The 27,242-nt window shown below is 44.0% G+C and overlaps 1 protein-coding gene and 1 pseudogene across 2 annotated transcripts in view; both read left to right on the top strand.

Moving 5' to 3' along the window:
• Positions 1-24,455, top strand: part of Rpl36-ps6 (ribosomal protein L36, pseudogene) — a 51,660-nt pseudogene extending 27,205 nt beyond the window's left edge.
• Ppargc1a (PPARG coactivator 1 alpha) overlaps positions 1-27,242 on the top strand; it is a 655,711-nt gene that overhangs the window by 32,758 nt on the left and 595,711 nt on the right. The window lies entirely within an intron of this gene.

The following is a 27,242-nucleotide window of genomic DNA, read 5'->3' on the forward strand; positions in this document are numbered from 1 at the left end:
CTCCTCTGGGCTCTTCGCGTAGCAGGCCAGACAGATGTTCCTAACCTGCCCTGGGCCTGGACTGAGGTGTCTGATAGATGTCAAGCCGTCTGCCACCTCTGCTTACCTCTGAGAGCTACAAAACTCAGAGCAGAGCCTTGTGCAGCCACCTTGGAACTTGAGGCAGTGCAAAGATCAGTTTGCCCACTCTGCTTTTCTGCAAAACATAGATGTTTTGCTTATTATCAAACGTTTGACTTTCTCTTCCCCTCTCCTTCCCCACTTAAAAAAGAGATTTATTCTACATATATGAGTATTTTACCTGCATGTATCTTTGAGATATATGTGCATCTCTGGTGCCCACAGAGGTCAGAAGAGGGCATGTGATACCTTGGGACTGGTACCCTGGGACTGGAGTTACAGATGGTTGTGAGCTGCCAAATTGGTTGGTGCTGGAAAATGAAGCTGGTCCTCTGCAATAACACTGAGTGCTTTTAACCACCGAGCCATCTCTTTAGCTCCCTCTCTCCAACTCCTTAATGATAGCCTTAATAAATCACGGAGCTATGTCTTTACCAGTGATGTCAGGTTTAGTGTGTGTGTGTGTGTGTGTGTGTGTGTGTGTGTGTGTGTGTGATGCATGTGCACATATATATGCAGGTGTGTATGCACGAGTGGGCATGTGCAGGTGGAGGTGAGAGGTTGTCACAGGACGTCTTCCTCAATTCCTCTACCCCTTAGTTTTTGAGACAGGCTCTGTTACTATACCTGGAGCTCACCAACTTGGCTATGCCGGCTGCCAAGAGAGCTTCAGGATCTCCACTGTCTGTCTCCTCAGTGCTGGGATCACAGAAGGGTGCTGCTACACCCAGCTTTTGATATGGGTGCTGGGGACACAAACCCTGGTCTTCATGGTCACCTAGCAAGCACTTCACTGGGCAAGCTCTCTCCCCAACCCTGCATGTCAGTTTTTAAACACTGCATTGGATCACTTTTTTGCTTATTGAAATCCTGGTGACTTTATGTTTGGAATCCAAGACAAGTGCCTCACCTACCCCACTGTGTCTCAGAACCATGTTGATGTGGGTATGAGGGCATCTCAGGAACCAGAGAGGTTATTTCAACTGAGGGGAATGGTTGATGACTATCATAGGTTTTAACTGTATGGATGCAACCCAGTTTCCTACCCTACCTGGCTGCCACAAAAAAGACGAAGATCAGAGCTGAGGACAAGGGTGTTTTGTTTTCCATGAACCTTTCAGTACTGTCTGAGGTTCAGAAGCAGGTTTAACACAATGGAAAGAGAAGAGTTCGAGGCCCCAGGCTCACGTTTTGCTTTTGCCATCTTGCTGCACAGTCTGAGGCAAGGTTGTATCCTCCTGGAGCCCTTAAGTCTCTATTAGTCAAATAGGGAGTTAAAAAAGCATAGGTGTTGAGTTGTGATGAACATTAATGAGACACTTGGTCATCCCATGCCTGTCCACAGAGTGCCCACAGTGTGCCGGTTTTTCATGTAGTTCTGGGATTCAGAGGAGAGAAGGTGATCAGAAAGAATTGTCCTCACCCCCACCTCCTGGAGCCTTCAGCTAGAGGGGGCAATGGAGATCTTTCTGGGTCATATGTGCTTTTGGGTTCCATGTGCTCACTGTAAGTTCCTGTATGTGAGGAGGCAGGGGAGGGCTTCCTTGGGGAGGCTAGGATCCAGGTGGTCACAGCAGGTAGGAAGGGCCTTTGGGCAAAGAAGGGCTTGGGCACAGAAGGGCAGAGGGGGATAAAGGAGGGAAGGGTGTTCACTTATGATGCCAGTTTCCCATCATGAGTCTCACTGCTGGGCCCTCGGTGATATGAGCACGAATTCCAGAAGCTTCCCTGGATGACTAAGCCCCTTGGAAAGGACAGTTCTGCTTTCAACTCTAAGAAGTGAGTTCTGGGGGGTTGGGACTATGCAAGAAGTTTCCAGAAAGAGGCAAGAGAAACCCCATGGAGTGAAGAGAAGGAAAGGGGTTAACTCAGAAGAGAACCTTATGATGGACAGGGGGTAAACAAGAAGGGACGTTTCTGTGTCACCTGCCATTTTTTCTTGGGAAATAAAAGTTATTTTCCAGAAATAACTCAGGTGTTTGGCAAGACAAGGTCCCACGCTGCTGTGGAGGGAGCTCCAGGGTTGGGGAAAATTCCCTAGTGTGCGAATATTTGTGAACTGAAATGTACAGGCAGATTTCACGGTCAGTATTCATTTGCCCATGAGGCAGGTGAGCTAGGACTTACCATAAAGTTTTTAACTGGTAACTGGTAACGTGTTTCCATTGTTCTGTCAGCAATGGATGAACATTAAGAGCCAGGAAGAACAAAGCTGTTGAACTGTAAATGTAATTTCAATGCAGCCAAAGGAAATTTGCATTTCTGCAATATTTGATGTTGGCAGAGAACCATCTCCCCTAGAGGTCACAGAGCAGGTGGAGAAGGGCCATGGATTCTGTTCCTTAGCCTCATGGCGTGACCTGAGAGAGTGCACTTCCAAGTCCTGCCATGAAATGTTGTGGTGACTGTTGGTCACGCAAATGGCATTTGTGCAGCTGATATAGCCTGGACACTCATGTCAAATCCAGAAGGTTTCGGCTCTTGCACCTGAGTCGGTGATGGAGAGGTGAGAAGTCCTCTGTTCCATTATGAAGTCCCTCTGCTCTTCAGTCACCCAAGAGTGCTGTAACACCGAGGGCCATGTGTGGCATGCCCCATCGGCTCAGGAAGAAAGCTACATCGGATTGAGAGCCAATCTGCCAGCCAAACCCCATGATGTCAGCTTGGCAATTAACGGTTTCAGCTTTCCTGAGGGGGCTTGTCACCACCAAGCTGCGAAAAGTCCCATCTGAGAGGTGGCGGGTTCACAGCAGAACTCCTCTGTCGCCTGTTGTTAATGTCTCATGGCCTGAGTTCCTTCTTTCCTTCAGGGAGAGGAGGTCATTCTCATCAGTGGCCTTCCAGGGATCATGGGGGACACAAGTGAAGATTTGTGTGCCATTCAGAGGTCACAGGGTGTTGACAGTGATGGCAAGAGAGCCAATCAACAAGTTGTCCTTCCATCTACGGCTTTGGAGGATGGGGAAAAACAGCTTTTTTTGAGGCCAGTAAGCTTGGACCTGTTTGTGAGTCAAGGCTTTATGAGAAGCAGGAGTGCACCATCTGGTCCTGGGCCCCTGCCAGGCTGAGGACACTTCAAGCGTCTTGAGTTTCTGCAGTGAAAATGGGGGCCAGTGTGTGTGTTCAGGAACGGTGAAGAGTTAGGGCTCAGTTGACAAAAAAGGGGAAGAGTGGAGGGGCAGGAGGTGTCCAGTGGTGGGTCACTTGTGTGACGGGCAGTCAGTGGAATGGTGAAAGAGAAGAGGGCATTGATATGAGAATCCTTACATCTGTAGAAAGATCACAGTCTCATCAGCAAGGACGCAAAAGGCACAACTCTTCCTGTAGCTCTGTATCCCAGGTCACCCCATTGCCTATGGTCTGTGACTGACAGAGGGGAAAGATAGATCTTGAGGTCTGAGCTCTTACTCCCAGGATAGGGAATGAAAAAAACAAACAACAAAACAAAAGGCAAAAAATGGTTGGGTTGGTGGCTGATGTAAACTTATAATTCCAGCACTTTGGAGGATGAGGCAGAAGGATTGCCATGAGTTGTGGGCTAGCCAGGGCAACAGAGTGAGATCCTGACTCAAAACTACTGAAACATAGAAGCAGACAAATAGGACAGGGTGTAAAATGGAGTTACTATGGTGTGTTTAGTATCCCAAGTATATCCAGGGTTGGTGAAAGGGCACATTGGTATAGAAAAGCCTCCCAAGTGTTCCTTGGAGTAAGAGACTCCATTTGCCAACCTAAAGCCTCTATAGAGGGGCATGGGAGGTGGGGGTTCCCGAACCACTCAGCAGAGGATGATGAAGGATAATGTTAAAGGAGACACAGATTTTTCTAGTTTATGAAACTTACAGGCCAAACTAAAGCCTGGTGGCCCATTGCATGAAATAAACGGCTGCAGGGTTGGCAATCACCCCCCAGAGGGTCACTTGTTCCCTCCCCTCCCCTAAGCAAAATAAGTTAATATTTATTCATAGTATTAACATTTTTAAATGAAGTCATCCAGGAACAGGCTCCCGAGGAAGAAATAAAAATGGGCAGAGACATCGGTTAGAAATGTTGTCACAGGTGAAGACCACGGAGTCAATTAACACTGAGGAGAAAGTCAATCTAGCAAGCGAAGAAACTGAAATATTTATATAAAAAAGTTTTAAAAATCCCATTAGTTATTACCCAGGTGGACATATCGCCATGTAATTATGGAGTCTGCTAACAAAAGCAAATTTCTCTCTCTCCAGTGCCATCTCCAAGGCATTGAGTTGGCGGGACTTCTCTTCACGGGGAAGTAATTTAAATAGACAGGGAACGAGTTTAGGGTTTCTGTAAAATTTTCTTATTTTATAGGTCAAAATTGTGAATCCCAGGGCTGGAAACCACTGGAGAGAAGATGGCATGTGCCATGTGGCTGCTCCGTGTGTGCTCAGGGAACCGTATTATGAAAGATGGTGGAGATATTATACCACAGGGAGTCACCGAAGCAGCAACATGAACAGGGTGCAGGAGCTGTCAAAACAACCATCTTTTCTGCACTAGTGAGGTCAGAACACACACACACATACTCTCTTTCTGTCTCTCTCTGTGTCTTTCTAGTTCTCTCTGTCTGTCTCTCCATCTCTGTCTCTGTCTCTGTCTCTGTCTCTGTCTCTCTCTCTCTGCGTGTGTGTGTGTGTGTGTGTCACTGTCTCTTTCTCTCTTTGGGATGGAATGCTGGTCCTCTTACATTCGAGGCAATACCTTACCACTGAGCCATACCCTCACCGTTACAGACACATCACAACTCATGATTATAGATAACCTTGCAGAAGAATGGTTGCATCTCGAGACCATAGCATCCTACCTATGTAGGTGGGGCTAAGGTTCACTATTCTGAGCGGCAGATAAACAAACAAACAAAACTGGACTTTCTAACTCAGAGCAATTTTCACTGCCAAGCTCTGGTTTCTGACTCTTCTCTCCGAGCTCTGTGTTCATAGGTGATGGCGCCAGCTGATACCATGGAATGCCATGTTTTCCAGCGCAGCCTCTGTTTACCCTTCTTTGGATTCTCATTAGAACCACTCAAAAGGAGGTTCTGTCACCCTCATTTTCCAAAGATAGGACTGGGCTTACATCCTTCCATTTCCCTTCCATATACCTAAACATTTGTTCTTGACCAGCAGAGTTCATCTCCCAAACACCATCAGATCAACTTCTCAGTCTTCCTCTAGGCTGTGTGTGTCTCTCTCACCTGATTCGTGTCCTTCACTTTTGGTTCAACTTTCATTTTCTGGCTGATTTGCTGAAATCTACAATTTGATCTCAGGTTGCTTCCATCTATCTCCCTTGAAATTAATCTTCTAGTCCCTTGATCCAGCATCCTTCTTCCACTTTCGTCAAAGCCATAGTGATTTAGCTTTGCTACCAACATATTGCAATGACTCTGGCTAAGCTCACTGGTGACCTAATTTTCAAATTTAATGACCTATTTTCAATCTTCCTTCTTTCCTGATTCTTTAAAACAACTCCTCTATTTTGAAAGCCTTTCCTTCATTGGTTCGGCTTTGTTTCTTCATGTTACTTCATATTTATTGCTCTCTACTGAGTGCTAGGGGGCACATCCTAGAGACACATCTGGAGACATAGTTGTGTAATGTATTCTAGTGAAGAAGCAGATAATGAATCCTGTAGAAATGAGGAGAAAGATGATGTTAATTAACGATGTGGCCAAGAAGCGCCTTCCATGGATGGACAACCCTGCCTTTTCCAGTGCCTTGACAGTATCTCTGGGTATCCTTCCGTCTGGTTCTTCGATATTCTTTGTCACGGGCCCTCTAAGAAGGCTTGCCCACTACATACGCCCCTGTAATTTCATTGTAGTTGTATCTACTAAACTTGATTCTTTCCTTCCAGTTATTCTGGACAATATCCACTGGAATGACCTCAAATTTGCCAAGTGTAGAGGGGCAACTTCCTATCACCCAAGTCTACTTTTCAACTGTGTTCATTGTCATGGTTACTGACAGTAGTCTCTTGATCTAGAACCTGACCCCCATCCATACTCTAATAGTTGTAAGGGCAGTTGATTCTTCATGTTAAGGCCATAGGTCTTGGCCTTTTCCCCTTTAGTTTCAGATTAGAAACTGATTCAGAGTAGAGTCCTCAGATTAGACTCCTGACTTGAACAGATTCTTGGCCTATAGCTGCTTCCCTAACTATGGGACTCTCCATTCCAGGCCTTCTTTCACCTTGACACCCAAGCTACTACCCCATGTATACCTAATTTTGTAATTTCTCCCTTACCCTATTTTTTCCCATATGTATGCGTGGGTACACTTGCACATGTGTGTGCATACATGTGGAAACATGAGGTTGATGTTGGGAATTATCCTTGATTGCCTTGATTATGTGTTTGCTTTAGAGCTCACTGACATGGCTAATCTCACCTTTCAGCCTGTTCTGGGCATCCCCTGTCTTCATTTTCTGCGGCTGGAGTTACAGTTGTGCTCATGGTAATTACCATGCTCATTTGACAGTTGTATGGGGTCTGGGTATTTGAAATCTGCTCCTCACATTGCATGGCAAGGACTCTAACCACTGAGATATCTCCCCATGTCTGTCACTGCTCAATTTTATAAGGCCTCTTTGTAGCCTATAACATCATGTGAAGAACTATAGGATCTACACTGAGTGGTGGCTTGTGAGAATTTTTATGAGAACGCTGAGCTGTGACTTAGCACATTCTGAAATATGAGCTAGACATTATTCAGGTGTTTCACATAGGATGGAGAAGGGTTATGAACCTCCAGTTTCTGTTATAGACACATGTAGCACTACAGGAGGTTGGGTGGTAGCATCTGGAAAGCCTCCCAAGTGCTGGCTCTGTGAGTCTTTGATGGACCTCTTCATAGGGCGTCTTAGACGTGTATCAGTTCTGTCATTGCCATTGTCCTCGTTAGGGTTCTCAACGCCCTTCTACTATAAGAAAGCTCTTCTCGGGTGACATGGACATGGACCCTTCCTGTCCACAAGCATGTCTGGATGTTCTTTCGCTGTGACTTTGTTCCTCCTGTCCTCTGGGTTGTTTTTCTCTTCTGTAGGCAAATTCTTTATTTTCCCCGTCTCAGCATTAGTGCTCTTTCTCTGGCTCTCTCCCTGGGCAGGGCTATTTCTATTTTTTCCTTTTTGTGTGTGCACAGGCATCTCATCTTCTATCACTGTTGCCTTTTTGGAAGTGATATACCTTGATAGGTCTTTTCTCTCTCTCTCATTAGTCCATATACAGAATGGAATGTGAAGTCAATTTACCTTTGTATCATTGAGATTGGAACATGGAATTTTGGTAACATTGGAAATTGTGTGTGTGTGTGTATGTGCACATACACTTACATACATATAGGAACGTGTGAGATATAGGAAGGTATGCATTATTGTCATGGCAGTGAGAAATGCATTTACATAATCTACCAATATTGAGTTCTCTGGGTACCTTGTGGTATTTACTACCTTGTCCTCTATATCTGAGGCCAGATGCTGAGCATGAGGCTGGAATTCAGTCTCAAGCTAATGAGATACAGACTTCAGTGAAACTGTGCAAGCATTTTGTCAGGGGACAGCAGCAGTGTGACACCTGTCTCAGTCCGTGTCTTGGGTCTCTCATCACTTATGAAGGTCAGTGGCTGGTGGCATTGGGTCCATGTCTTCATAAAACTGGGGACTGATTATACCATGACCCCAGTGTGTTAGAATAAGGCATTTGTATACCTAAGAATGAGGAAGACTTCATTCTATTTTCTTTGCTTTGTGAATGGATGCGACTTACATCCATCCTAGGAAAGACAGGGAAGTAGACCAGCACAGCTTAACTGCTTATGGGTATCTTTCAATGTGTTTCAGAACATGTCTGCTATCTCCTATCAGGGAGACCAAACATTCATGGGAGTCCCTCTCTGTCAAGAAACACTTGGTCCTTAAAGGGGCACAAATCCAGTTTCATCTGAGCCACTTGGGAGGTTGGGAGTTTTAACAAGATACCTCTATCTATGATCTTTGATTTTGTTTTCTGAGAGTAAAGGACTGGCAATTGTCCTTGTAGCAGTGTTGACGATCACGTGGATTAAACAGCTTTGGACCTTGGACATACTCCAAATGCGACATTTCAATGAAAAGAGAAAGTCTAGAAAGCAGAACGTGATGGGGTGGGAGAATGGGGTGCGGCAAAAGGCAGTGCCAGCATGGCACGGAATACCTTTGACTTTTGGGGTCTGATGATTCCTTGTCACAGGGGGCTGCTGTTCCAAGGAGAATTCCTTGAATGCTAGTAACTACATTCTGTTTGTTGTGACTAATGTTAGGTACTCCAAATGCGTCTAGTCATTGCTTAGTGTCCCTTGGAGACAAGAATTACACTATAGAGTGGCACCGCTTCAGACGGAGCACACCATAGCTGTGGAGGAGGGCTGATAGTGTCAGGTGGGCCAGCATCCAAACAGCAGATCTGAAAAAATGCTCTTCTAGTTCCTTCAGCTAAAGACACTACCAAACCCAGATAAGTGATATTACTTCCCAGATAGGAAAAGAGACAGTGAGAAATCTAGTATTAAAACTGGCAACTGCCCAGGTGTGTGCATCTGTAATCCTAGTACTGGGAGCTAGAGGAAGGTGGATGATGAATTCAAAGTTATCCTTGGCTATATAAGGAGGTTTGAGACCAACCTCTGATACATGAGTCTCTCTGGTGGTTTGAATGAGAATTGTCCCCCATAAGCCCATGTACTGAGCTCTTGATCCTTGGGGAAGCCTGGGAGGTACGGCCACATTGGAGGAAGTATGCTCCTAGGGTCTGGCTTTCAGGTTTCAAATCCTTGTGCCATTTCCAGTGCTCACCCTCTTTCTGTTCTGTATTTATGGTTTGAGACATAAACTCTTAACTCTGTTCCATCCACCAAGCCTGCCAACTGCCTCTGCTCTGCCATTATGGACTCTAACCCTCTGAAATCATAAACTGAAATAATGTCTTTCTCCTGTAAGTTGCCTCGGTCATGGTGTTTTGTCATAGTAACAGATAAGTAACTAATACAGGCCCTTCTTTAAAATATCAAAACTACCCTACCTACCCTCACAACCAAATACCAAACGAACCCTCCAGTGGCAAAACCCAAGTTTATTTGAAGCTGCTGCCAGCTTTAGGATGTGGCTTTTGATTGGGCCCAAAGAATATCAGGGCAGGAATGTTCTGGGTAATGAATTCATAAGCATAAATAGAGGGAGATTGGTGCCAGCCTTGGCCTACTTTTGTGATTTACTTTGCCAAACATTCTTGCAATCACTGATTTTGTTTATCTTCTTGGAAGTACCCAGTTTTCTGTATTCTTCCTCTACTGCTTTGTTAAGAAACAACCAGTGGTCTTACTCTGAGTCTTGGTGATTATTGATGCGTCTAACAACTCTTTTTCTCAAGCTTTAAAATGTCCAATAAAATTTCCTATCAAGCACTGCTTCTAGACTGCAGGCTTTAAAAATAACTTTATTCAGATCTGCTTGCAAAGATTATTTTATGTAAAAAAAGGTATTCCTATTTGCCCAGCAGAATTTCAAAGAAGAAAATGTATGCAACATTTTTTTGTACATTTAAAAAATAGTTTAAAATTATTATGCTTTTAGTTGACACATGAAAATTGAGCATCTGCATGGGGTACCATTAGAAGTTTTTTTTTTTTTTTAATTTGTCCTATTTTTTGGGAGGAGCTCGATGTCCCAGTATAGGGGAATGTCAGGGTGAGGAGGTAGGAGGGAGTAGGTGGCTGGGTGAAGGGCACACTCATAGAAGCAGGGGGTGGGGTGGAATAGCAGGTTTCAGGAGGGGAAACTAGGAAATAGGATAACATTTAAAATGTAAATAAAATGCAATTAAAAATATTTGTCCTATTTTTATTAGAGTCTATTTATTGAGTAATCAGCTTCATTATGACATTTAAATACATATGTGTCATATATTTTGTTTATTCCCTTTTCTTGTGGTCCCTATATTGCTTACTTTTCTATTGCTATGATAACACATGACCAAGGCAACTAACAGAAGGGTTTATGGTTCTAGAGTGATACAGATTTGTCTGCATCGTGGACAAGTGGCAGCCATGGTGGCTGAAGCAGCATGCTGAGAGCTTATGACTTGAAGCACAAGCAGGAATTAGAAAGAGTGCACTTGAAAATACCACGAGTCACTAAACTCTCAAACCAGTTTCCAGTGACACACCTCCTCCAAGGCCACACCTCCTAAGCCTTCCCAAACAGTGCCACCAACTGGAGACCAAACATTTATATATTGGGCATCTCAGTCAAACCACCAAATCCTGCTTTATAATTTCACATCTTTCTATTTTTTTCTTTATTTTGAGAATTTCACAGATGCAAAAAATAAAATATAATCATATGTACCTTCTTTCCCTTCTGCTTCCCACATACCCTTCCAATATAACTCCTGCCAATTTCATGTCTTTTTTCCTTTTTTTTCTTTCTTGATAACCCACCAAGTCTAGTTACTGCTGCCTATACATGCATGCAGCATGGAAACCTACCAGTGACCTCATCCTCAACAAGAAATGATTCCTTCCCCTGTGAACTGTCTACTGTAAATAGCTTCTCTGTCAGGATTGGGGCCTAGAGATCATCTATTCTATCTGTGTCAGGACTTTGTGAAGGTTACCACAGCTCCTGCAGGTTCATGGATGCCAATGCTGTCTTGCATTCAGTAGACAGCGTGTCATAACTCTCCTTCCCATCCTACTCCGGTCAGTTTGACCAAACTCGTTTTCTTAAATACTTACCCATTTGTAAAAAAAAAAATGCCTTCACTTGAGACTCTGAGATTGTACCCCCAAAACAGTTAATTCTTGGTAACATCACCTTGCTTCCTTTCTAGCCGGCAGTTTGGTGCATGCATGGTTTACTGGTTTGACCTGTAAGGTGGGAATATTGATGCATCATTTCCCAAAGGTGAGAAACATATTAACTAAGGCTGTTGCAGCTTTCTGAGCATCTGAGGCTTAAAAAGGACAAGATGTCCCTCAGTGTCTGCTTGCCCGGGAGCAGCCTGCCTTCTGTGTATGTTTTCGACCGCATTGTCTGGGTCTTTATCTTTTCAGGCTATCTCTATTACCCTAAGGTACATATTTTTGGAACATTATAAGATGCCTGGTGAGATAACAGTACGGGGGAAAAACCCATGCATGTGAGCCAGACGTGGTGTGGTTTGAGCACTTACAGCGGGATTGCATTGGCTGTTTGGAAGCCCCACATCTGCAGGGCTCGATAGGCCATACTTACCCGTAATGCAGGGTTTTAAGGTCACTACCGGTTATTATCTGGCCAGTAATGACCACAGAACTATACATTATTGCTATTAGGAGCCATTTTGGTCCTATTTTCAGTTTTCCTTTTTATTGAGTAGCTGCTGACACCCAGACTTTCAGAGGTTGGATTACAGTAGCTGGGAGTCTTGGTCACTCTCGGCATGGTGTGCTGGGAGGAGTTGGGTACAGCTGCCGCTTTGTGCTTTGTTCATGTGCTGTCAAGGAGACTGTGGAGGATTTGAAATGCTTCCTTAATATTTAAATGGCACTCGAGACTTCTAGCCCCGAGAAGCTGTGTTTTCCAGCCCCTTTTAAATGGGGACCTAAGATCGAGGAGTCAGATTTGCTGGTTTTCTTACCTGTGGGTTTTTTTTATTTTTTAATTTTGAATAATTAGTAACAAAGCTCAAGGGAATCCCAGTGTCAGTGATCTATACTGCAGAACTAGGAAGTACGTCACTGGGAGTTCTTACCTTCCTAGGAGGTGAAACGAGGATGGGCCTGGAGTTAGCCCACCGTGAGCATTCCTTGCCTTGCAATTGTAGATGATTGTATGATTATGATTCATATGCTCCTGAGACTATGGTAGGGCTGGCACGTGAATCAGGAGGCCTTTAGTTTCCAAACATGCAAGAAATTCCTTTTTCATATATTTACTGTTAAGTAAAAACACCACTGGATCTTTTCTTTTTCTTTTTTTTTCTGTAAGAATTCATTTTATCTTGTTTAGCTCTAGTCAACCTTTATTTTCTGTGCAGATTTGAATATCTATTCAGAAAGTGATATTAGTACACGGGGAGGGGAGACCAGGACTGAGGCATAATGGCACTTGATCCAAGATAGGAATTTTCTCCATGAAAAGCACAGGGGTGAGAGTGGTTTTATTCAGCCGAACGGTTGAGCGTCAAGGTCTTCATCACGCAACCTCAGTCTGACAGCTTTCACTGTTGGACAGCAGGCCTCATTGTGTTTGCCTTGTTGATTTATTATTTCTAACTCCTTTTACATATGTATGCATTCCAGGCAGTGATTCCCCCTGTATCTTTTCTTTTCCAAAGCTACGTGTACTTTTGCGAGAGCATATTAACATTTTTAATGGGAGATTTTATGTAGGAATAAGGAGCAACTAGCATTAATTATTATACTTGTCGAAAGTAGAGGAGAATCTATGCCATATATCTTTGCCTATTTATGTAACTGTCTAATGCTGGATAAATTATACCCCAGTTGCTGCAATAAATTAAAAAATAATAATAATCCAAGCTAGGGGAGCTGTTTTATAAATCTAGAGTTCTATGGAAATATTTTAGGAGAGAATGAAGTCTGCCCAAGACTTTGTTATTATATCACTTCCAAACCTTTGCTACCGTGAGTCACTGTGGTCCAGTGGTTGAGACAGTAATCGTGGTCTATGGCTATCACAGTTTTTCTTTGACAAGAGAAATCAGATGGGTGGCAAGTTGCATCTTTTGTGATTCTCTGCCATGCTAGAGGGCCATTGAGTGTTTGGAGGATGGCAGAATGATCTTTTATACTCTTAAATACATAATCCCAAGAAGGCTTAAATCAATGTGTTAATTGGCAAGTGATACTGTAATTATATGCATAATCAGGGAAAATTTGAATGTAGATTATTTACTTGCTCTCAGGAAATTAATCTGCAGAGGTCATATATTAGATTGCTTGTTTATTAAGTAGAACCCCTGTAGTTACAAAACGCTGGCTGGTTCTGCCCTCCGTGAAGCATTCCTCTAGATGTTCCCAGAAGGTGTCAATGGCACAAAGCCTCGAGCGCTTATTGATCCAGATTCAAACAGTTCATTAATCTAAGCACACATTATATAGATTTTTCAATGTAATTTTGAGAGGGTTGAAAAACTATATTGAGTGATGAGATATGATACTCAAATTATGCTTTTTATAGCACATCTCCCTTGGGATGGTGGCATTTGGGGTAGATACGTAACCTTAATTCTGAGCCTGTTGGCCTTCTTCCACTTCTCTTCCAGTTAGCTACTTGAGGAGGTTTGCCTAGTATTGCGTTTTCCCTAGTAGTCCCCCCATCCTTTCCTATTTCGTATACTGTTGAGGCTTCCCAAACACTGTCAAACACAGATCAAACCATCTCTAATCTGGAAAGGCTGAAATATCACTCACAAAGCAAAATTGTGTTTTTTAAAAATAGGATTTCTATTTTTCTTATGAATACAGTAAAAAATTCCTTAAACTTTTCACTTATTCTCTACACTTCTAGTTTTACACACGTGCCTGGGAGCCTCAGATAGTATATTATGCTCTTGAGCAAACAGAGAGATGTCACTGGGCTCTGTAAGAAGTTCTAGAAAGAGTCACTGTACAAAGCTGGAGAACTAGCGTCAAGGCCACAATTTTGCACTTCCCTGTGTGAGCTGGGTGAGTGTCCTGCCCAGACACTCTGTCCTCCAGTTGGCAGAGTGGGAAGGATTTTACCTTTCTATGGCCTATTGTACATGCTAGTCTGTTCAATTTGGGATGATGCCTTTAGAGTCACTTAATAGTGACTATTAAAACCAAGGCTGTGTCCAGTGGCTGTGTTATTCACACAGATGCGAAACTACGGGCATATTTCCTGGGAAAGAAGCAGTAGAATTAATAAGCATTAATAGTATCTCTTAGCAGTAGATACTAAGAGCTTGACAGGAAGAGAAAGCATATAGGAAAGGGAACGGTTAAGAGGGCATTGACTCCTTCCATGCCACCCAATCCTTCCACTTTACCTCGACAGTCAACAAAGCTGATTACAGATAGATGCTCCTTGATTAGTGAGGAATATTTACTCGGCTTTGTTTTGCCTTCTAGATTAATAGTGCATATTCACCTTCTCTTTGGGTTTCGTTTGGAACAATTTTGATAGAAATGAATGGAGTGAGACGTCAGCCAACCTTCCCCATGACCTTGTCATACACACTGTAAACATGGGCCTTTGTCTTGAGGCAGCCAGATGTGTGAGGCTTGTCACCAGATGTGTAGTGATGGCAAGCTGAAGATGCTGACGTTACCACTATGTAGACAGCTCCAGATGAGTGGTAAGGAGTCCAGGAGTTAAAGGAGGCTGATAAGGTGTCATGGAGCTGGGATTCAATAGGGTAGGGTGTTTCCCAAGGTTTGGGAGAGTTTCTGGAACTATTTAATGTCTCCACTCATGCAATAGGGCTATAGTTTCATTTTCCTTTAAACCTAGGTTGCCTATGTGTCCTTATCTGAGTGAACCGGCTTAAGCAGCTACAGTATCGCTGACTTGTTGGATTCCAAAGCTATCATGCTCAAGGATGCTTAACTAGTGGTGTGCAATTATGCTTACTTGGGCATTTGTAACTGACTAAGGCATTCTCCCCCTAGCCTGCCCATTGTTTCAGAAGTAATTTGTGCATGATCACGGAAGCGACTGTGTTACCTATTTATGTGAACTTTAACACGCTCCACACTAAAAAATGGGAAGTTATTACAATCAAATTTGCCTTACATAGCTATAGTTTTCTATGAGAAAAGATTTCCTTTTTCCTTTTTAAGGGGAGCAAAATAGAAGGCACGCAGATGCCTTTTTACTGTCACGCAGGTTAGGGCGTGCGTCAGCCAGAGTTAATAAGGGCGAGCTTACTAGAAGAAGTGGATTTTATTCTGAATCTTCAAGCATGAGGACAAAGGGTGGGATGCTCAGGAAGAAGCTTAAGAGTTATGGGAGGGGTGTTCATAGAAGGAAGTGGGAAGCCAGTGAGCTCTACACGCCATTGTGTCATATGGCTACTCTGCCCCCAAAGTCTTCATTGTGGGGACTCGCAACATTCCCTCTGTTAACTTGACTATCTGGCTGGATGATGCTGCTTTAGGGAAAGGTCAGTAAACTTCTTTCTCTCTTTCTCTTCTCTCTCTCTTTTAATTTGTGGAAGAGCCCAGACAGTTCAGACAGTATTGGGCTTTGTGTGCACCATGTTCTCTGCGGCAACTCTTCTACCCCGCATGAACACAGCCAGAGGTAGTACAAAGAATGTTTGTGGATATGGCCCAAATAAAGTTTTATTTGCAAAATCAGAGGGTGGGGCCTGCTTTGAAGACAGGACAGCAGTTTGCTAACTGCTACCTGAGGACGTTGCTTTTGTTCTTTTGGCACTCCTGCTTGGCCATTACCTAACCTGAGCGATGTCTGCACTGTTGCTCTCTCCGCCCCTTCCTATTGCCTTGCTTTGTTTCACACTTTTGTTTTATAAGGGACTTTAGGTCGCCATTATAGAAAAGTGGTATTGTGTGTTGCTAAGATGGAGTTTAACAGCAGTGAAGACAAAGCGACCCAGTCATGAGCTGTTATGCCCCCACTTCTCCTCCTCCCCCACACCTTCCACCTCGTTCTCCTCTTCCTCTTCATTTTCTCATAGTAAGATCATTTAAAGTCACTCACTCAGAATGGATGATTGTCTTCTTAACATCTCAGAAGAATGCAGTTAAGCAGCTCTCATCCTGGATGAGAAGGGCTGGAGCAGGGTGCTGCTTGCTCTCTGAAGAGTGAGTGGGTCATAATGTAACAGCAAAGAAGGTCCTGGGGGTTTGGATCAGTAGTAGAATATACATTGAACTAGAATTCCCAATTGCATTAGTCAGGGTTCTCTAGAGTTGCAGAACTTATGGGATGTCTCTGTATTGAAGGAATTTATTGTGATAACGTACCGTCTAGTCCAACTAACCCAACAATGGGCAGCTGTGGATGGAAAGTCCAAGAATCTGGTAGTTGCTCAGTCCACGAGGCCAGCTGTTTCAGCTGGGCTTCTGTAGAAGTAGGTTCTAGCAGAGGTGCTGGCAAGAAAGTGCAAGCTGTTGAAGAACAGTGCGTCTTCCTTGTTCCTATGTTCTTATGTAGGTCTCCAGGAGAAGGTGTGGCCCAGAATAAATGTGTGTCCACCATGCCTGGATCTGGGACTTGCTTTGTCATCCCAGGCTGACCTTGAACTTGGATATCTGCTTGCCTCAGTCTCCTGAAATTAAAGGCATGTTCTACTTTGCCTAGGCCTAAGCTTTTCATGGCCACTATGCTTCAAGACCTCCATGCCAATATCCAAGTCAGAAGCCTGTACCTTCCAGTCTCAAGATCTATATCACTGATATGCCCTCCCATTCTGAATTGTAGTTCATTCCAGATATAGTCAAGTTGACAACTGGGAATAGCCATTACACAGACCAACAATCGTTTTTTAGTATACATATATCCCCAATATTAATTATATTACATTGGAACATGCTTCTTCTAAAAAATAATCACTTGTTTTTAAATCTGAAAGTGTTTAATTTTTCTTATTGCTAGATCTGATGCTGTAGTCTTGACATGTGTGTCTCATGGTGGGGAGTAGGTATTCATATGTTGAAATCCACATTTACAAATCTGATAGAGTCCGAAGGAGAGGATTTGGACACCATTCTGTCCTCGGGAGTGAAATTAGGACCCTGGTAAATAGGCTGGAAGAGGCTTGCCCCATTCACCTGGTGCATCTAGACGCACACGGCTAGATGGTGCTATCTATGAAGGAGGAAGCAGGTCTGAGCAGACGCCTAATTCTTCTAGCATGGTGATTACTGACTTTCTAGGCTCAGAACTACGAGATGTGATCCTGGTGTCTGTATGCTGTCCAGTCTAAGGTGTTTTTCTATAGGAATCTAAATAGCCCAGGATACCTGGCAACAGCGAAGGCTAGTATGAGGACATGGTAATGGGTGGAGGAGGGTTGGAGCAATGGTGCATGCATGCAGACAGTAGGCACGATAGAGTCCACAGAGGGTCTCTGGAGAGGACCGATATGCTGATCTCTTTAGAAAGCTTGGGTCAGAAATGAAGGCAGATGCCTTGACTTGGCATCCCAGCCAGAAGTCTGTGCACGACCAGGTTCTATGCGAGGAAACCACCAGAGGGTTAGGAGGGAGGCAATGAACGTGGCAGGACAGAAATGAATCTTTGAAACAACTCAGTGTTCGCCTATTTATGTAGCTCCACCATGCCTCCAGTGCCCTGGAAAAACAATCAAAGAAGAATTTAGAGCTGTTCTCGGATTGTCAGTTTTTCATCTAAAAATGTTAATGTACATTAAACTTTTAATTAAAAAAAGCATATCCCATCACAAACTATTTTCAATATGGAATATTTAGCGGCGGTGCGCACATTCTGTTCTGAGCCCCGGCAAGCTATTAACCAGCATAATTTGGGTTTTAAAAAACGAACTGAATTAGGTTGTGTACCCTCAGGTTAAGTCCCAAACAAGCCACATTATTTAAATTGTCATCTCGACAAGGTGTGTGCATGTTTACAGTCGTTCTCTGCAGGGTGAAGCTTCGGTTCTGTTGTGATTGTCTGATGCCATCAGAAATGCCAGCGACTGACATCACGGAAAAGAGGAAAGAGGAATCTCATTACAGGTCTTTAGGACCTTTAGACTTGGTCTTTCTTTCTTTTTTCCTTGAGAATAATTATATATATATAAATTTGAAAGGGCTCGGGGTTGCCTGGATTTAGCTGTAAGTAACCACGCAGTTGTGAGCTTGCATGAGGATGCATTTGGACACGAAAACCTAAAGTTGGCAGGATCTTCTCTCTCCTCTTTTGTCTCTTCTGGTTGATTTGGGGGTGATTATAATCAGGAAATAGTTTGAATGTGCTAGGACCCTGATGATTCCTAATTCTGGCTGTCATGTGCACCAGCCACTTCTGCTTTCTCTTCGGGAAGAATTGAAGAGTCAGCTGATAAGAAGTTGCCTTTTCAGACCGAGGAGAACGTGTGCACGCCTAGCTCACCTGGCCACTAGGTGGCACTGCAGCCACAAGGAAGTGTGGTCACAGTTACATAGTTCGGCTGTGCCATTAAGGAAGTACTCCAGGGCTGAAGTTGGAAAAGGCCAGCCTGTAAGTCTCTGACCTCCCCGGATTGTAGAGCTCTTTGGATCCTGCTGCATGCTCGATGTGTGAAGACTTCTTTGCTGCAAGCAAAGAAGATTACTTGGTTAGGATGTGAGGTTTCCCATCTGTGCCATGGTGTGCACATGCACACGTAAGCACTTGTGAGAGTTGAGGATTTGTTGGGATTGGTGTTAGTTGAAACGAGAAGTGGGTTCTGAGCTGTATTCTTTGCTCCAGCTGGACAACAGATGGTCTCCTGACCCTACCTTTTTCTTTGGTGTTTATGTACTGGAAATGTTCTCTTCATAGAGACGACAGAGTTCTGGAAGCTGGGAAATGTCATAGCATCTCTTGGTGTGCCAACGTTTTCTTCCAGTGGTTCCCTCTGTTTCTAACCACTGAGAAAAATATATTACCTTCCAGGAGAATGCTTTCTGCTTTTCCCTTTACACACATATTTGAAACCTAGATGCCTTATTCGTGCCTCAAAGAAGATTCTAGTAAGAGTATCAAACATTAAAAATAGGAAAAAGAATTTGCTCTCAAAATACAAGAATTACCAGTTTTAGCAATTTGGGCAAGGAATCAGTAGATTTGGCCTAATTGGTCAACACTGAAAAGTGTCTGGTTAAATGGAATTTTCTATCCAGTAACACTAGGAAAAACTGGTTAAGAGTTTTGATTAGTAACCGTACAAACCATGGGAGTCAGAGCAGGAACAGTAATGGCTGTGTTTGTTGAGATCCTACTATGTGCCAGACAGTATTGTGTAAGCATTTAGTGTTTATCCGGAGTCTGTGAAATGGCTACTATTATTTGGCATTTGAGGACATGGCTGTGGTGGTGAGTCAGCACGTGGCTTGGGCTCTAACGGCTTCAGAGCTCTAAAGAGAACTAGACCTGTTGGGTTGTGACCCGGGTGTCTCATTGTTTAGGTGATGGGCCATGAAGGTAGAGACAGTCAATACTGCTTCTCATTGTAGCCCCTGGGATGTTGTAGAGTCTGACTTGTTCACAGTCAGACACAGCACGCATTTGTTCAATCCACAGATAACTATCAGAGAGCTGGGATATTCTGCTGTGTTGAAACAAACAACTCCGTCTGCTCTGATGTATGGAAGGCTGGAATAGCTTCCGAGATGTGCTTCTCTTTCCAGGTTGGAAGGATGGGGACTTATTTTATTTTAATCAACCTAGTCTCCATCTTGAGCTCACTGGGGTGGCCAGTATCACTGAATTATAACACCAGGCACGGAGATTAAGAACCTTCCAGAGCCTTGGCTGCTTGAGTCCAGGATGTCTGATTTAGGCTAAAGGGTGGTTAATGAGGCTCCATGGAGAATGTTAGCTCTTAAAAATTCAAAACTTATATATAATGAATAATAGCCTCATTTTAAAAGCTTGATGTGATCTGAATCCCTAAAAAAATCAAAATAATTAGTGTAATTTGGAGGCGACATGAGAGACATATAGAATCCATCTCACTTAAAAATATCCATGTTAACAACAAAAAAAGACACGAAAATAGGAAGGAGCTTGCTGGGAGGAACAGGGAGTCCAGAGAGAGCGGATAAGAGAGGACAGTGGGGGAGAAGATGATCAAAGTAGTCTGTACGTGTATGTGTATATGTATATATGTGAAATTGTGAGAATAAATAAAATGTTTTAGGTATAACAAATGTTTATTCTAAAAAAATGAACAGTTAGAGAAGAGCAGACTATATATATATAGTGCTTATATGATTTTAAAGAGAGATCATGTTTTGTTATCTGCTTTTTAAAAGCAATAGATTGTACACATTTTATGTGTCAGTAAATTATTACTATGTCATAATTCTTAATGGCTGCAGAGTGACCTACCTACTGGATGAATATATCATATTTTTTTTAACCAGCCCCTATTCTTGGCCATTGAGTTGTTTCCAGACTTGAGCTGTAGTGGGAAAACATGGCAATGAAATGTCTTTGCTATGTATCTTTGAGCAGTTGGCCTTGACCCACGAGTGACCCAGGCAGGTGACTAGGGAAGTTAGTTGGGAGGCAGAAGCTGGTCACCGAACAACTCTTTCGGCCTCACCAGTGGTAGTCACAGAATCTGCCTGGTGGCAGTGGCCTTTGTGCCTCTGGAATTCTCTGGAAAGGGAGACTTCTGCGAGCCCTTCAGGAGCAGGGGAAGGCTATGGTTGGGAAGAAAGTCCAGTTCAAAAAGGCAAACCAGTGAAGTCATTAACCCTCCAAGTAGGACTCCAGTCGTGGCTCCCTCTCTTGCTTTTCTTCTCTAAGATAGTATTTCCTCAATTTCCTTCCTGATTTTGTGACCTTTCCTCCTCCATTTCCTCATTACCCAGCAGTTACCAACACTTCTTCACTTCTTGTCTTCAAATTTCTTGTCTTGTGACTCTTTCCCCGTTCGAGTGGCTTCATCTGTAACTGAATGTTAACTCTGAAACCCCAGTTCTCTTGAGTGTACTACTGTCTACCAAATGCTGGACATTCACATTCTGGAAGCTTCTAACGGGAGCCACTGCTCTCCACAGACTAGGTTTTTACTCATCTGGTTCATTGTTTGCTGCACTGTTACCTCTCAACTCTTGCCAAGTCTATCCAGCAAGCTCTGAGTGTTTGGCATCTTGCCCTTGCCTCTAGGCACCACCTCTTCCCCAATTCTTACTCATATCACCTTTTGCCTGGATGGTGGCAGTGGCCCCATATGGTCCCATTGCCTCCCTGCCATGGCCAAGGCATCTTGCACAGGCTTGGCAAGGTCACTGGCTTAGTCCCTTCAAGACTCTCAGTAATTTGACCCCAAAGTACCTCCTGGCCCTGGCTACCCTCTTTTTCAGTGTTAAGAGTCTAAACCAGTACCTTGAGTATGCTAGGCAAGGGCTCTGCCTCTGAGCTACAACCCTCTCTGCCCCATTTCTCTAATGGACTGATCATAGTTCAGTCCATCTGGGCTCCTTCCTACACTCTGCTCATGATTGTCTCTGAGCTGGGACAAGGCTTGCTCTTCTCCCTTTTAAGATCTCAAAGCACAAATGCTACCTCTTCCAGGAAGCCTTGCTTGGTTCCTGAAGTCAAAAGTGACTGGGTCTCTCTTGCTTAACCACATCCATTTGCCAGTGACCTGAAACATCTACTGGAGCTACATTGCTTTGTGACTTAGGCTCCATTTCAGATTTTAATTTTTTTCCCCTGTGGGTAGGAATCTGAATCCTTCTCTCAGTTCAGCCTTAGTCTCTCTCTTATCTCAGGTCTTAACCCTACTGCACGTTCTCAAAAACTACTCTTTAAGCAATAATCTTTAAGATTATTTTACATCAATATTTGTTGGACACATACCACACTGTAAAGCAAACGCTAAGGCCTTAGTATTGTGAAGCACAGCCTTGTAACTGTGTTTGAAAGAGCAGTCTCTTCCTCGGCCTTCTCCTTGCTCAGTGCCCTGGCAGCACGTGTGAATGGGATGCTGGGAAGCTGCTGGGAAGGCCAGTGGAGCTGTCTGGGGAGTCTTACTTCTGCAAGTGGGAACCCTTTTCTCTGTCCCTAAAATACACTCTGCCTCATTCCTAGCAGAAAGGTCACAAGACCAGAGTCAAACAAGACAGAAACAGTTGACCTCTTCTACTCAGAAACCACGTAATCCTGGGCAACTTTTGTTACTTGTGACAAAGTGATGACTACCGTGCTACTTAAAAAATTGAGTTTGGCTGTTGGTCCCAGACATTTGAGATGGTGACTGGGAATGAAAAGATTTATTTTTCTTTCTTGTAATAGTCTGAAGATAACCCAGAGTTCCTAGGAAATTGTGACCTCAGCTCTTAATATTTTTTACTATTTTTGCCCTTGGAGACACACACACACACACACACACACACACACACACACACACACACACACACCACCCATACATATACATGTATGTATAATATGTAATATATATATATACTATATATTTCATACTCAAGATAGCCCTATAGACCAACATGGCTGCATGAGGTCCAGCCATAACATCATGTGTATTTTCTTAATAATAAGAACTCAAGCTTCCTGTCCGGCCGCCATCGGAAAGCTGCAGTCATGGCCCTGAGCTACCCATGGCCGTGGGCCTCAACAAAGGCCACAAAGTGACGAAAAACGTCAGCAAGCCGAGACACAGCCGCCGGGGGCGCCTCACAATCACACCAAGTTCGTGCGAGATATGATCTGGAAGGTATGCGGCTTCGAGACCTACGAGCGGCGCGCCATGGAACTGCTCAAGGTGTCCAAGGACAAGCAAGGACTCAAGTTTATCAAGAGGAGGGTGGGCACGCACATCCGCGCCAAGAGAAAGAGGGAGGAGCTGAGCAACGTGCTGGCAGCCATGCGGAAGGCGGCGGGCAAGAAGGATTGATGACCTCTCCCCCAATAAAAGATGGTTCAAAAAAAAAAAAAAAACCTCAAAAACATTTTCCTCACAAATTCTACCCAACCACTTTAGTTTAGTGCTGACTCAGTGTCTGGTCTCAACAACATGGTCAAAATACATGGGGGCTTTAAAAGTATCTATCCTTAGCTTCAATGCAAATAAGTTAAATAAGAATGTGTGTGGTTGGGGTTCAGAGTCAGATCTATCTATCTATCTATCTATCTATCTATCTATCTATCTATCTATCTATCTATCAATCATCTATTTATTTTTGAGACAGGGTTTCTCTGTGTAGCCTTAGCTGTCCTGGAGCTTACTCTGTAGACCAGGCTGGTCTCAAACATATAGAGATCTGCCTGCCTCTGCTTCCCAAGTGTCAGGATTAAAGGCGTGATCACCACTGCCCAGCTCAGAGTCAGCATTTTAAAAAACAATACCCCAGGTTATTTTATTATACAATCAAGGTTGAGGACCATCCACCTAGGATGAATATGTGCTTACTCATGCAAATCAGGACCCTTGAGATGGAGAAGGGACAAAGGAATAAGCTGAGCTTGTGACAAATGCATAAGCTGAGCTGTCCCAGGTGAGCTCTGAGGGGCAGTGAGTATAATTACCCCTCATCTTGTTCCCATCTCTCTAAGGTGACTAGACACATGGCTTTAAACTTCTACTATCCTGGAAGAAGAGAGAGTGGGAGACAAGACATTAGCTGAGCGCCCAGCACTGTATTGTTTTCCCTCCTAGACTCTGAGCAGCATGAGCTAAGCGAGAGCAAAGCATTTTGTAAGATGCAAATACTTGAGGAATGAATCTATCTATCTATCTATCTATCTATCTATCTATCTATCTATCTATCTATCTATCTATCTATCTATCTATATCTGTATCTACTCTAAGAATCACACCCAGAAGAGCACTAGTTTGACTTTACTCAGATCTTGGTGGATTAACTTAGTGCCTTATCATAACTAATGCTAACAGGGTGATGGCATCCTTTGCCTCCAAGTATGGACTTTGAGATGGGCCACCATAGGTTCAGATCCCAGCTCTGCTTCCTCCCTTGCTTCTTGCTAGCATGGTCATTTATCTTTTCTAAATCTTTTCCACTGAAAAATATGCCTGGCCCCTGGGGTGTTTACAAGGACCTAAAATGGGCGGCCCGGATGGCTCAGTGGGTCAGGGAGCTTGTCTCCGGGTCTGATAACCCAAGTTTCATCCCAGAAACCAAATGGTTTGGAAAACGGGAACCTGGTACAGAAAGTTGAAAGTTGAGCTCCATACGTGTGCTATGGAACACTTAGATCTACTCATCCATCCTAGTTCTTGCCTACAAATGTGCACATACGCACATACACGCATGCACGCACGCACGCTCGCACGCACGTACGTTCTCACGCACGCACACTCGCACGCATTCTCTCACGCACACACGCTCGCACGCAGCACGTTTGCTTGCATGCACGCACGCTCGCACGCACACACACTCGCACACAGCACGTTTGCACGCACGCACGCACGCTCGCACGCACAAGAAAAACAAGGATGGGGGTTGGGGATTTAGCTCAGTGGTAGAGCGCTTGCCTAGGAAGCGCAAGGCCCTGGGTTCGGTCCCCAGCTCCGAAAAAAGAACCAAAAAAACAAAAACAAAAAAAAAACAAAAAAAAAACAAAAAACAAAAAAACAAAACAAAACAAAACAAAACAAAAAAAAAAAACCAAACCCAAGGATGAAAGCTTGAGCTGTTGTTGCAGTGGGTATTCACTCATTATTGCTCCTAAGATCCCCTGGATCTTTTTCAATGATCTTCAGTGACAGGGATCCCCTTAAGGGACTCAGGGTAGCATCCTTTCTCTTAAACACCTCCATCCCCGTGGTTCCTATCCTTTCTGACCACTAGCAAGGGTCTTAGCTAGTTGGAGGACTTACTTAATAGCCAGAATGAAATCGACAATTTCAGCGAGTAACCTTGGGATATTTAAGCCTTTGCAGTATCTTTGCCTGTGGCCATTCCATCTCCCCACCCTCCACTTGGCTACTGGCTACCTTGTTGCTGGAGTAATCTCCCTTTCCTTCGCTGCCTTGCTAACTTGTACACTTTCTTCCCCAGGGCTTGCTCCTCTAATCTTGCTTGCTCTGAGTTTTGCTGGAGTCTTGTCTTCCTTTATTCCTTCTGCTTTGCTTTTATCTCCTTACCTTTCCTCCTGCTGAGTGTAAATAAACCTTAAGGCAAAGGGGAGGGGGGGGGAGCCAGACAGTATACTGTTTAGCTCCCTCGAAGGGGAAACAGCGGCTAAATCTTAGAGAAGGCACTAGGTCCCGCTGGCAGAGCCAAAATTCAATACTTTCTACTTGTAGCATCCTGCCTAGACAATTCAAAGATGTGTTGGAAAGATGGGCTCCAGGGACGGATACCATGAAGGAAAAGTGCTTCCCAATCAGCTTGCCTGTGTACCCTGGAGGATGGTTACAAAGCCTGCCTTTGTCTCACAGGTGTGATGCTTCTCATTGCATTTGGGGCATGCCCAGCAAACGCTCCTATAGACCTTGCAGGCTACACTACTTATTTGGCAAGTGCTTGTAACTTAGCTGCTTGGTACAAAAACAGCTACAGACAGTGAGTAAGTGGTGGGCGTGACTGTATTGTCAGTAAAACTTTATTTGTGGACACTGACATTTGAATTCCTGTAATTCTCACATGTTAATAAGTCTACTCTTTTACCTTGTTTTCCAACAGGTATATGTGGGACTGGGGAGATGGCTTGGTAATGTGCTTGTCTCATAATCACAAGGACTTGGGTTTGGTTGCCAGAGCACACCTAGAAATGCCAAGAATGATGGCATAGGCCCGTACTTTCAGTGTTGAGGAGGCTGACAGGAGGCTCCTGGGTTTCACTGGATGGACGATTTGGCCCAACTGGTGGCTCTAGGCTAAAGAGATTCCAGTCTCAAAGGTTAATGTTAATGACATCAGAGGTTGCCCTCTGGGTTTCACATGTCTGTCTGTCTGTCTGTCTGTCTGTCTGTCTGTCTGTCTCTCTCTCTCTCTCTCTCTCTCTCTCTCTCCCCCCTCTCTTGCTCCCCTCTCTCTCTCCCTCTACTCTGTCTCTCTGTCTCTGTCTCTGTCTCTCTGTCTCTGTCTCTCTCTCTCTGTGTCCCTCACCCCCCTTCTCTCTCTCTCTCTCTCACACACACACACTCAAATGTGCACATAATACACACATGTACCTTCATATGTGAACACATACACATATACGTGTATGCTCCCCCCCTACACAAGAAAAAGATGCATAAGTCATTCTTGGCTCTAGGTTGTAGGACATCATGGATGTCCTCTGGGCTACAGCTTCTGACTCCCTAACCTAGTGAAATGCAAGAAACACAGTAACAGTTCTGAGAAAACCACAGTTCTGGGCACTTCCTCTGGAGGCTAGATTCTAGTTATTTATTGAAAAAATTAGATAAGCAAGGTATGGAGGCACACAGAAGGCAGAAGCAGGGGGATTGTCATAAATTTGAGGTTATATCAGTCTACATAGTGAGTTCTAGGTCAGCCCAAGCTGTGCACTGAGAATCTGTCTTGAAAACAAGCAAAGAACGCCCCCACCACCCCCTAAACCCCTTCCATTATCCCAGAGTTCCATGCCAGGCTATGGAGTAATCCAGTTCATTGACAGGGTGGACTTTCATTTCCTGCCTGACAAGAGTGTAAATGGAACAGCCCATTTGGAGGAGAGCCTGACAATTTCTCATAAAATTACTTCCCCTGCAACCCCACAACCATCTGGTTCAGCAGTCACACGCTACCCAAGGATGAAAACTTATTATCTGTCCCCAAATCTACATGTGGGTAGTTGTGATGCTTTTATTCATAATTTCCCAAGTTTGGAGGCAACTGCAATAAATGTCCTATAATAAGTAAATAGAGAAACTAACTATAATATCACCACACAATGGAATGTTACCTCGTGCTCAAAAGAAACCAACTATTAAGCCATGAAAAACCCTGGTGGAAACCCTAAAGTACAGTAGCCAGGGGTGTAAGCCTGTGTGACAAACCTACTTATTGTATGATATCAACTTCCTGACATCTTAGACAATGTCCAACATGAAGGTAGAGACATGGTCAGTGGGTACCAGGCCATGGGGTGGAGGAGGAGTGACATGGAGCACAGGTGACTTAAGCCAGAGAAACTGCTCTGTGTGTGTCTCTCACATCACTGCAGCACCAATGAGAGACCTCCAGAACACAGGCTCCACTCACTCTGGTGGGGCAGCCATGCTTATGTGGGGACAGGGAGATATGGTAAATCTCTGCGTCGTCTTCTCAGTGGCACATGCCTTTAGTCCCAGCACTTGTGAGTCAGAGACCCGGAAGATCCCTGTGAGTCTGAGGTCAGCCTAGTCTACAGAGCAAGTTCTGGGGCGGCCAGGGTTACACAGAGTAACCCTGTCTTGAAAAACCAAACCAAAACCAAACAAACAA

This window comes from Rattus norvegicus, chromosome 14 (assembly GCF_036323735.1).
Source record: "Rattus norvegicus strain BN/NHsdMcwi chromosome 14, GRCr8, whole genome shotgun sequence".
NCBI classification, from domain to species: Eukaryota; Metazoa; Chordata; class Mammalia; order Rodentia; family Muridae; genus Rattus; species Rattus norvegicus.